General features: G+C 38.9%; 1 long non-coding RNA gene across 1 annotated transcript in view; it reads right to left on the minus strand.

The window, feature by feature from the left end:
* LOC148053477 (uncharacterized) overlaps positions 1 to 11,626 on the minus strand; it is a 55,858-nt gene extending 44,232 nt beyond the window's left edge. The window contains exon 1 of the long non-coding RNA XR_015708820.1: positions 11,551 to 11,626. This is a non-coding gene — a long non-coding RNA (uncharacterized LOC148053477). The remainder of the gene's footprint in view (positions 1 to 11,550) is intronic.
* Between the last annotated feature and the right edge of the window lie 291 nt (positions 11,627 to 11,917).

Consider the following 11,917-nt stretch of genomic DNA (forward strand, 5'->3'; position numbering starts at 1 on the left):
AAAACCTCCTTAAGCTTTTTCTGGCAGTTTGTGATCCTCTCTGAACTCTCTTGTGACCCCTAGAACAGTCATGACCTGTAGTGCGAGAAGCATTGCCAACATCCAGGCAAAGCAAAGGCAGGAGGAGTAGGAACACACAGAGATGCAGTCCACGTTTTAAGGCTTGTAGAAAATGTCTTGAAAAAGTCACCCAGCTTTACCACCACCACATATCTTTATGTAGGTGACTAATCTTAGCTGTTTCTAAGTTGGTTTCATGGATTGACAGCACGTGATGGTGCATAGCATTGGTGGGACCTTGAGAACAACCTTCAGAGCATTGCCACCTCTGACAGCAGAAGGCAACACATTCTGCCTCAGTGGTCAGATTGCTAAGAAAATAGGTCTGGTTAACAGCTTTACTATTGTGCCAACTCCTTCCCTCAGTTTCAAAAGCCTAGTTCAGCACTTCAGCAGGTGGTTACAAAAATTTCTGGAGAGGCCCCTGGTTTGCAGAAGGTAAAGAGTATCTGCTCTGATGGTAAAAATGTCACATAGAGTACCACTGGAATCCTTATTCAATAACTGAGAACCTCAAGGAAAATAACGTGCTCCTAGTTCTTTTCTAGTGCCAGAAATGTCTCCCTTCAGAGTGGGAAAGGAGACCATACTAAAAAGAAACCCATCACTAGACAACACATGGTTTCCAGAAGAACATTAGGCAAAGCTGTATCCAAATAATTAATTTTAATTTAGTAAATCAGTTTGTTTTATCATCTGCTTCATCCCTTGTTCATGCTGTTGCATTGAACTGGTTTGCTGGTTTCCTTAGTCTATTAAATGACCTTATGTCTAAGAATGATCTTATGTCTCGGATCTCGTGCATTTGTTTGGTTTCTGAATTGATCACACAAGGTTGGTGATATTCACCTGCCTTCTAAAGCACTGAGATGTCTGAATGCCTGGCAGGGTAATGAGAACATGGGATACATTATTACAAGTCTGTGCGCTGGTCTAGTTCTGCCACTGACTTGTCCCTTGGCTTTGACAAAGCCACTTGACATCTCCAGGTCTCAGTTTACCCAGTTAAAAAATAAAATTCTGCTTTTTTCTTATCAGATTAAAAAAAAAAACAACCAAACACAACAAACCAAACCAACCACCCAACCAAAAAAAACCCAACCCAAATCAAAACAAAACCCCTAAATAATTCTGGGTCAATCGCAAGCTATGCACTTGATGCGAATAGACTAATGAGAATCTACAACTCACTGGTGATGGAGAAGATCAGAATTGATCATGATCATGTCTTCAGCTTTCAAACAAATGAACTGTAGGCCAGACTTACTTTTTATGCTTAACATATTCTTTTTTCACTGGAAACAGAATTGTCTAAACCATCAACAGACCATGGTAAAGGGAATTGGTACACATTGTCTATTACAATGTTTTGTTGCAAATGTCAATGTAATTAAATGTCAAAATGTAAATAAATGTCAACTATTAACTTTCACAAACATTCACAAGTACCAGGGTCACAATGAAGATGGTCCGAAATTCTTCAGGCATATGAACCCAGAGGTTTTCATGTCAATTACAAGGTCTTAAGCAAATTCTTAAAGAACAGGAAAACAGTTGCCATATATATCTTCTCATCATGCTTTTTTGGAAATGCATCATACTCATAGAAAAGGCATGCAAACCTACAAACAGAATTCATGATTAAATCACTCTCATCAGCCTCGAGGGGATCTATGGGGAAATGTGATGTCCCAGCTTGTCGAAGAAGATTTCCAGGCAATGTCATTTCCAGGCAATATCATAACAAAAACTTTGAACACACGAGAAGATCTGACTGAGCTAACACTATGTTGGTCATTACTAACTGATCAGAGAAGATACAAGTAAATCTTGGTTATATTGTTCTGATTACTTCAGCTCTAATTGTGTTTGTGATAAGGATTTAAAAATTGATGCTAAGCTCATTATCATGTTAAAAACAGCACTTTCTAGTCAAGGCAAAGCTTGGAGAAATGCTTTGCCAGCTAATGGAAAAGCAGCTTACAGAGTTTGGATTATGGAATCAATGTGTACTTGGCCCTACAGAGTTTCTTCATTTCTAACATAAGTTTTTCATTAGCCCAGATTTTTTCCTAGTTGAGTCTTATTTGATTTTTATGGCCTGGGGTCTACTCACACATAAAATGGGAAGTGGTATAGTCTTGCTTTTATCTGCTGAAATGTGAGATAAGGTATTGTATGGTGAGTTTGTCTTTAGTGTTGCTTGGATTTTGAAGTTATTTTGCTACAGTTTATGCCTTGACATGTAATTAAAAAACTTCACAAACAACGTGGTTATATACAGTGAACAGGTATCTGAAATGGATCAGTTTATGCATCCATGTATGTGATAGAGAATATAAATAAAGTAACACAAACTAAGCTCTGTGCAGTTGCCTGAACTGCAGACAGATGAAACTTGAAAGAGGACAACTTTTCAATTCCCACTGTTGCCCAGGAACAGGCCACTCATCTGACTGATTCCAGGGCCAATCAAACTTCATGGTTTATGAGATAAACTCTTCAGAACTGATCCAATTTGCATTGTTGAAGCCTTTAGGCAGAACAAACACAGTGCAAAATCACATTTGAAAGAGTAATCCCACACTTATATATTCATGTTTTTAAAGCTCAGTGATTACACGTATTATGACACTGCATGGTTTCTCTCTCTCCACTTCACCTTATCAATCACCCATCTATTTATCAGCCTCTGAGCTTGGTTATATCCTTAACTTTCAAAATGCTAGAATCTTATAATTTTCCAAGATCCCTCCATTGAGAAAACAATCCTGTCTGGACACTCTTTAGCTCCCTTACATGGAAGCTCATGGGATCTCCAGAAACCCCAGTGTTCAGCAGGAAGGGCTCTCATTTGTTAACTTCTATCTACGATCTCTTAGCTAAACCCACTGCTCCTTGTCTCAGACAGATTGTGCCTGTACAAGTACTTTTCTCATTGCCCAATCAGTGTGAATTCAGGCGGTTTGGTTTAAACAGTAGTGGAAAGGAGCAAAAAAGGTCTGTTTGCACCAATCTCAGCTGCAAGTGGTGATCTTTTCTACTGTCTGGCACTTGCCTGTACAGGCACTCATCTTTTATTCCACTGTCTTTGGTCTTACCTTCCATCTTGATGGCAAACATTAATCTTAGGACAACCACAACATTTCAGCCAAGACAGATGCTCATTAACGAGTGGACTGTTGTAAACCACACAGAAAAGAGACAGGAAGGGGCATTCACCCCAGTAGTGACTGGGCTCAGCTGCAGAAGGACAGGTAACCAGGGTCGGACTCTGTAAGTGCTTGTGCTCCACTGTGATTTGCATCTCTCATGACCTCAGCTAATCTGTTTGATTTAACACTGCAGTCCAGCACTCTGACAGGCAATGATCTGAGCTCAGGGCAGTAAAAAAAGTGACAGCTCTTTCCCAGCTAAGAATAGTCACCTGGAACTGGATTAATCTTAACCAATGTCAATGTCTACATCTCAGCTACCCTCTCTTTATAGACAACAAATAGGTGTTTTGAAAGTTATCTTCATCTCAGTGTCACATAGACACCTAAAATAGATCCAATGGATCACACCCCACACCATAGATATCTGAAGTGAAAGAAGATTAATCTCTACTTGCTAATGTAAATACCCTTTTCACATTTTGTTACACCAATAACTTTAGCTATATGATAGTGTATTATGATGCACAGAATAACAATAACTAGGTCTGAGTAACAGATGTATGACAGGACTTCCATGGAGACATCCTATGTTTCTGAAAACACTGGGTGTTTTCCCATTAAATGAGTGAAGCAAAGAGGTGGTAAGGCACAAGACGGATGTCTGAATCCTCTCTGCAAAGTGAGCTATTTATCAGACTAAGAAGAAGAATAATTAAAGCACAGACTGTAACCTATAGCTCTGCAATTCATCTTGCTTAAATCAAGGTATCACCCTAGTTGGTTCAGAGGTCTTTGTTGTTGCCAAACTGTGGGCACCAGCTGAGTAATTCCACAGTGAAGACATAACCTTGACAAGTGAAATTTTTGCTGCTCTAACCACATCCTACTTTTTCCCCTCCCATTTTTTCTTATCATCTGTCTTGAATCATTTCCTTGTGGGGAACTTCAGCTACCAGGGTTAATTGTATTACACATAAGAACTGCCATTGATGCCAACACAAAGGGGAACAAATCCTTTTTTGTTAAAATATAAAAATTGCCAGCTATATTTGAGCAGGACTACATTTGAAATTTATCTTACTCGCTCTATAACAAAAGTCACCTGGTGCACATGTTTATCTTCGACAGAAAGCTAAAACTAACACATTTGGAACCTCAAGCAATAGCTGTAATAAGGAGACAAGGCAGAAAAGCAGGGTAAAGTTAACCCTAATACCAGGATTAATAATAAAACACAGTTGTCACATGCTGTTTACTTGTTTTAACATCTGGAAGGGTTTGAGAGAGTTAAAAAAAAAAGACTTGTTTAATATCTGATTTCCACTCTGCCTCATTTGCACTCATATACTTAGTTTACACAGTTCCTTGTTGGCTCAGTTATGTTTCTGAGAAGCTTGCTTTTTTGAGACCATGCGGGGGCTGTGTCTAGCAAGAACTTCACAAGACATTCTGCATCCTAATTCCCTTGTTCTCCTTCATCACATGGCAAAGGACAATGTCCAGCATGAGTTAATCCAGCATCACAGCTTATTCTCCATAGCTTGCCTCTTGCCAAAGCAGCCCATTCTTAACACAAGACAAGCCTAAAGAAGGAAACAAATGTGTCCTAGCAAGAAGTGAGATGAATTCCTGACTGCAAAATTGGAAACAAAAAATGAAATATGAAAACAGAAACTTAAAATATATCTGACTCCAAAGTTCCTTTTTAGCTGTTCCAGTATCTTGGCTATGATGAGCGCAAAGGTCTGGCAATGTAACGCCGCTCCCTCTCTCTTTCCTTATTTCCCCTTCTTCTTTCTTCAAAGCCTGGCCTCACCCTGGAAAGCTTACTGAGCTTACGTTTTCTCTTTCACTGTAGTTCGAGATACAGTTTGCTCCTTCTCTCTCCCTTGGTTTTATTCTTTGCCTGGTGCATACTGGAATTCAGTGTAAATGTATGAAGTGGGTTCTTCCCCTGCCACTGGGAGTTTTTTCAAGAGCACCTGCCTGCTTTGGTCCTAAGACAGTGCTTTCCTTCTGAATTCATATTTTCTTTCTGTGACAACATTTTGGGGTTAGCCTAATATTTCATAAGTCATTTGTTAAAATTGAAATTGTCCATTGTACATGGTCTCCAGCATTAGAACCATTTATGTCCCTGTCGTGGTTTAACCCCAGTCAGCAACTAAGTACTTGCTTACCCTCCCCGCCTCCTGCCCCAGTGAGATGGGGGAGAGAATCGGGAAAAAAAGTAAAACCTGTGGACTGATATAAAGACAGTTTAATAACACAACAAAGGAAGAGAGGATAATAATAACAATAACAATAACAATAACAATAACAATAACAATAACAATAACAATAACAATAACAATAATAATAATAATAATAATAATAATAATAATAATGATAATAATAATGATGATGATGGTGATGATAAAAGAATATACAAAACAAATGATGCACAATGCAATTGCTCACGACCCACTGACCGATGCCCAGCCTGTCCCCAAGCAGCAATTGCTGCCCCCCAGCCAACTCCCCCCAGTTTATATACTGGGCATGACGTCATATGGTATGGAATAGCCCTTTGGCCAGTCTGGGTCAGCTGTCCTGGCTGTGCCCCCTCCCAGCTTCTTGTGCACCGGGCAGAGCATGGGAAGCTGAAAAGTGCTTGACTAGTGTAAGCATTACTTAGCAACAACTAAAACATCAGTGTGTTACCAACATTATTCTCATACGAAATCCAAAACACGGCACTATACCAGCTACTAGGGAGAAAATTAACGCTATCTCAGCCAAAACCAGGACAGTCCCTTCTTCTCTTCATGCCTTCAAGGAAACATCCTAGCTAAGTCATTCCCCCTCAGTTGTAAAGGATGGAATGAGATGAAGGAAAGAAGGAAGAGGGGGGAAGAAAGGGTAAAGGAGGTGGTGCATTTTTCTTTGATTGTCTCTCCATCAGTTAAATGTTCTCTTTCACACCAGTGTCCCATCAATTTTAAGTAGCTAACACTACTGGAAAGCTGACCATCTGAATTGTCTCATTTGCCCTAGTGTGTTTCTTTATTTGAGTAACGGTTCACTAAACTCTTTGTGCCATAGGAGCTCTTTCTGCTAGAGGTCAGGGCTGTGTTTCCTTGAGATGCAAAAGCTTTCCCTTTCTTGTCATTTCATAGGCAATACTGTTCATTACAGTGAGAGAATGCAGCACGTGACTTGTCATTCATTCTCTCCCCAAACCTTAAGCTAACTCTTGACCTTTTTATTCCTCAGTTCAACCTAAAAGTAATTTAAGTTGATATAACTGGTGTTTTAAGCCTGCTTATGATCTGCTTCTTCATGATGCCTGCAGTGTTGTCATGTTTAAGCTTGTGATATGCTTTGAGACTCTGAAGAGTTAAATTTGGACAGAACATTCCTTAAATCTTACATATGAATGATACATACCAGGAAACACAGTTAATTCCTTGAAACTACTACTAACCATTAACAAAAGGTATGTTTTGTTGAATGACTTCTCCTCACCAGTGCTCTGCAATTGCCTTACAAATCTGACTGCTTGAAAAAAAAAATTTCCTGGAGAAAAACCTCTGTCAGATTGCATATTGTTTGTTCACCATGTATTTTTTTTTTTTTTAATCTGAGGTATAATTTGTTATTATTTTGATAGTGAAGTCTATAACATCCCAAGCTTCTGAACCGCATTCAATGAGAAGGATGATCAGAAACAAATACAATGTTAAATGACATACTGGTTCATCTGGAAAAGCTTTCTAGATTTTCTTTTTTTTTTTTTTTTTAAATGAAGGTCTGAGAACAATAATGAAGAGCCAGAGGCTGCCCAAAGATGTAAAGGAAAAAAGTTAGTCAGTTTAGTGTGGGTTACAGTGCATAGATGGATCACTAGAGCTGTTAACACCAGCGACAGTTCAGTTCACCATCACTGGCAGTTACTAAAATAACAAAGGATACGATCCATTGGAATAAATCGAAATACACTCATAAAATATAATTGACTTGAAATTAGACACAAAATCTATGAGTGCATGTAAATTCTTTTATTCTTATAATCCTGTTTCCCTTGAGCAGGGAATTATTCTCTCTTTAATTGTCATTACCTGTATTTGTACTATTTCTTATCCCTGTGATATTGCAAAACTAAAAACTTCATTCCAAGTGTCATACCTCTCTAGTATGACATAAGTTTACTGGCAGGATGGGAAAGCTAGTACTGATACGCAGCTTTCCTTAGTGTGGTGCAGAAGTTTCCAGACTGCTAAAGTGATACATAACAACAGTAGCTGCCAGGTCTGTCTAGGTGGAGGCATTTAGTAGAGCTGCAGACAGATCCTTCAGCTAAGTACTTGAGTGCAGAAACATCTTGGCTCTCCAACCTCTGCCAGAACCCAGCTATTTTCAAGGTCTGCACTCCTGCCTGAGGATGTGGGAGCAGGGTCAGGAGGCAAAAAACCTTTGGGAAGTAAATGCTTGCTGAAGTGAAGCATGCTTTAGGCAAATCTGCCTTAAGTAGATTAGGAGATGGGTTTGGGTGAGTGCAGTTGGTGGTATGTGGTAGGCAGATGAGGAGATTGATGTGGGGATACAGCTGGGTTCTCAGTGTGTTAAAGCTCTGCCATTTCAACTGATTGCGTGGAAGAAGCAGCTGAGAGAAGAATATGGAAATGTGTCTCCTAGTGTCCACGTAGGCTAGAGCTGGAAGCTTTTGCTCTCTCTTGTGGTGCTTCTTGTCACCAACAGTGGTGTTCCTGGAGCACGGGATTCATCTCACCTAATTTTAACATCTGTATGTCAGAATTATCTGAAAATCCGTCATTTAATTTTATGGAGGGCTGGGTCACTCTTTCCTTCAGTTTCTTTCTGGGTGGGTTCAGAGCTGCAAGTTTTGCTTGTGTTTCAGGTCCAAATAAACTCAAAATCTCAAAATGAAACACAGTCAAAACTGCCAAATTTTATCTGGTTCCTTGTCAAAATCATGTGAGAATGCAAAGCATAAATCAGCCAAGGTTCACTCAAAACTGTGCTTAAGGTTCACTCAGAAAGTCTAATATTTTTATTAAACATGAAGTCACGTGAGTTTTACATAAATTGGAGTAATGTAGAATATGTTCCTCATGGTTCCATAAACCTCATTTTAGCACCTCATTCATCATTTTATCTGACAATTGGTCTCATTTGTGTTGTCCAGACTGAACCCAAAATTCCACTGAACAGGGTCATAATTTCATTAAATCCTAAGAATCAGCTTCAGAGTTGGATCTACTGGGCCAGCTGAACAGAGCAGAATCTGTTTGACTGATTCCAGATCCCTCTAGAAGCACAAGAACCCCATCTCTCTCACACTGGAATATTTAACAAAAGCAAACAGATCAACAGAAAAATCCATGTGTCTTTTTTTTATTACTTCCTCATGCATGTAGTCCCTGTAGTTGTTGTGTCTTAAGAGAGGCATACCCAGAGGCTATATTTATTTATATTTATCATAATTATCTGTTACAATGTAAGACACTTTTTACTGTATGTAATATAAATAAATAAATAAATAAATAAATACATACATACATACATATATACCAAATAGTAATTTCTCTGTCATACACATGATTTTATTGTTGAGCATTTAGGCAGTGACATGCATATCTTCTGATAAGCATCTAGCACACTGCTCCAAAACAGTGTGAACTGGAAAGGAAGCACTGCTTGATAAGCTCATCATTTATATTCTTTCTTGAGTCAATAGTGAGGGACAAGTTGGAGAGTGCAACTCATTTCATCCTAAAATACATGTCTAAAAGACGGGCAATTAATTGTCCTGTGCATGTGTGTGTGTCTGTGTGCATTTCCCTTCCCACTGACTTCACAGGGAGTCATAATGACCAGCACACACTACTTAATTCATTTCAGATGAATGATATTACATAGATGCTTCAGATCTAAACATCACCATTTACAGTTTTCCCTATCAGGAGAACTTATATTGGTACCCAAAGCTGCTTTTTAGCTAGTTCTGGAGCTCCAAGGACAATGCTGGTTAAAAGTCTGTTTTAAGACTTGTATTAGTTACGTCCAACCCATTTATATGTTTTCAGAAATCCACACTGGAATAAAATAACAGAGAGAAAATACTTACGGTTTTGATTAGCTAGTATTGCGGGTGAAATAGTTATTTTCTCTACTGTTATAATTTTTCTGTAATAAGAAGTAGCTCAAATGCAGAAACACTGGAGTCACTGAGAACATTTAATATGATGACTGATTATTTAAAATATGCTGTGAAACACTTTGGGTTTAGAAATACTTATGCCCTGAAGAATATCATGAAGAATGGCTGCATTCCACAGCAAGAACAGTGTTTGGAAAGCTTAGCTCACTCCAGCCTACTCACAATGATGATAAATTGCATGTATCGTACACTGTATGCACAGTTTATATGCAGGTGTTTTTGTTTGATTTGGGTTTTTTTCATCAAAAAACCCCAACAAACCTTCTGCCTGCTTTTTTTCCCCCACTAAGATTATTTAGATCCATTCTTTCACTATTTCAGTGCCTAAAGTACAAGTAAAACAACAGCTACATTACCTTTGCAACAGGGATGAAAATCCTGCAGATTTTCTGATCTGTTCTGTCCCTAAGTACCCTGCTCTGGAATGAAACAGGGAAAACTCCAGAATTAATTTGACCCCAACGTTCATAGTGTTAACTCAGCTAGCTCTGGGCTGCCCTTTGCCTCTTCCACTGAGAGGGAGGAAGGAATGGAAACTGAGTCACCATGTACTCTTGGTAGGTCAGATTGTATCTTCCAAGCTCTTGCATTTACCAGGAACTAAAACAAGGAGGAATTTCTTGCTGACGCCTTTTTCAGTGAAAACTTGTTACATTATCATTAATAAGGTCAAAGACTTCTGCAATATTGACCTTGACAGGAGAAGCTTCAGGGGTTACGGACGTGAGTGAAAAACCATGTACTCCTCCCCCTCCTTTTCCTCCTCCAAAGAACAATTCCTTTATTCAGAGAGAAGCAATGATGGAGAAGAGCATGGCTGGGTCATCTGTGCCACCCCGTCTTCATCCTAAAGCCTGAACATTTGTTTGCTCATCTGTTTAGGCATTGTTTTTCCTACTCATCAGTGTAGGCTTTTCAAGGAATCATTTATCCATAGCAAGTCTGTTGTTAGGTTACATCTAAAGTAGTACAAAAACCAGGACCAGGACGTGAGCCAAGTATGGCAGGATTGTACCATTGTACCTTGATGTATTTTTCAGTCAGACTGTCTGGCACTGAACCACACTCTAGCTGGGGCATGGTCAGGAGTTAACATGGGTTGGATATTTATCTCAGTATGATGGTTTGGAGGCAAAGGAGTAAAGAGAGTTTAAGTATATCAACATAATATATGCATCAAAACTGACAATGGTCTCTGGCCATTTTATTTACTAGTGTAGATATAGTCAAAGTATTTTACACAAAATATCCTTTTCTCATAACAATGCAAGAATCCGTAAGGGTACAAACAGATACAAGGTTTGTATACTTACACACAACCTAATATACTTCTCAGAAACTAAAATGTTTCATCACAAACTTACCAGCATGAGCAAACAAGGCTTCCTCAGAAATATGCTGAAATTCTTAAATCACTGTTTATTTCTTTGTCAGTCAGAAACAAAACTTTAGGGAGCATGGGATGAAATATTTCTGGCCATGTAAAATAAGTGCTGCAAAACTGAAGATGCTGCAAATTATTTCCTAGAACTTTGTTCCATGCTACGCATTTTGTCTGAAATATTTCACCAAAGAGAAACTCCAATTACTCTCACAGCTCAGATAACAGGAAATAATGCAGTAAAAGAGTTTAGTTTTATTCTGTTTTTCATGCCCCAAAATCGCACTGAGCTAACTGCATTTTATCTTAGGAATGTAGTCACAGAGGATTTTTTCATACTCGTGCAACATATCCAAGAGGCTGATCTACTTCATTTTTTGTTCTTTACTCAAACTGAAAGTATGGGAATTGTGCAAAACTATATGCAAAACAGAGAGACTTTGTCAGAAGCAATTCGGTTAGAGATTTGTTTTGTTTTGTTTTGTTTCCTTTTTCCTCCACTAAAGCCATTAGCACTTAATAATACAATGTAATTCACTGATTCCCCTAGGCAAGGAAACATTGTAGGCACAAATATGTTCGGGAGCTGGGGGGGTGGGTGTTAAATGAAGGTCTCCAGCCTCAGAAATGATGCTCTCAACAACCAATTTAAAAGATAAAAGTGAATTTTCTCCTCCACCCTTTAGGAACACAATTAGTACTTCATTTGAAAGGGATTGCTTACTTACCTCTTGAAGATGCTTTGTTGTCTTGAATCTGGCTATTAGACATTTCTGAGCAGCAGAGAGGTAGGGCTTAAGTCACGGTCTCTGTTCCCACCCTCCCACTCCTCAACACTTCTAGATTGGGCAGATTTTTCCTTGATGTTCTGGTTTCTGAAACTCCTACTATCTCTATGCATCACAAGGTGAAGCCCACACAGCAAAACCAGGGTTGTGAGTTCCACTTACCTGCACAGCACTTGGAAATTTCAAAAGCTGTAAGGCACTGTGTTATGGAGTGTAATGCTGTCCTATCCATTGCCTTTTTGTAGGAAAAAAAAAACAAACAAAAGCAACAACAAAAACCACCAAAAAATTCCAACAAAACCAATCT

Source organism: Nipponia nippon, unplaced genomic scaffold, assembly GCF_047370975.1.
Source record: "Nipponia nippon isolate SJK-2023a ecotype South Korea unplaced genomic scaffold, ASM4737097v1 scaffold_4, whole genome shotgun sequence".
Lineage (NCBI taxonomy): Eukaryota > Metazoa > Chordata > Aves > Pelecaniformes > Threskiornithidae > Nipponia > Nipponia nippon.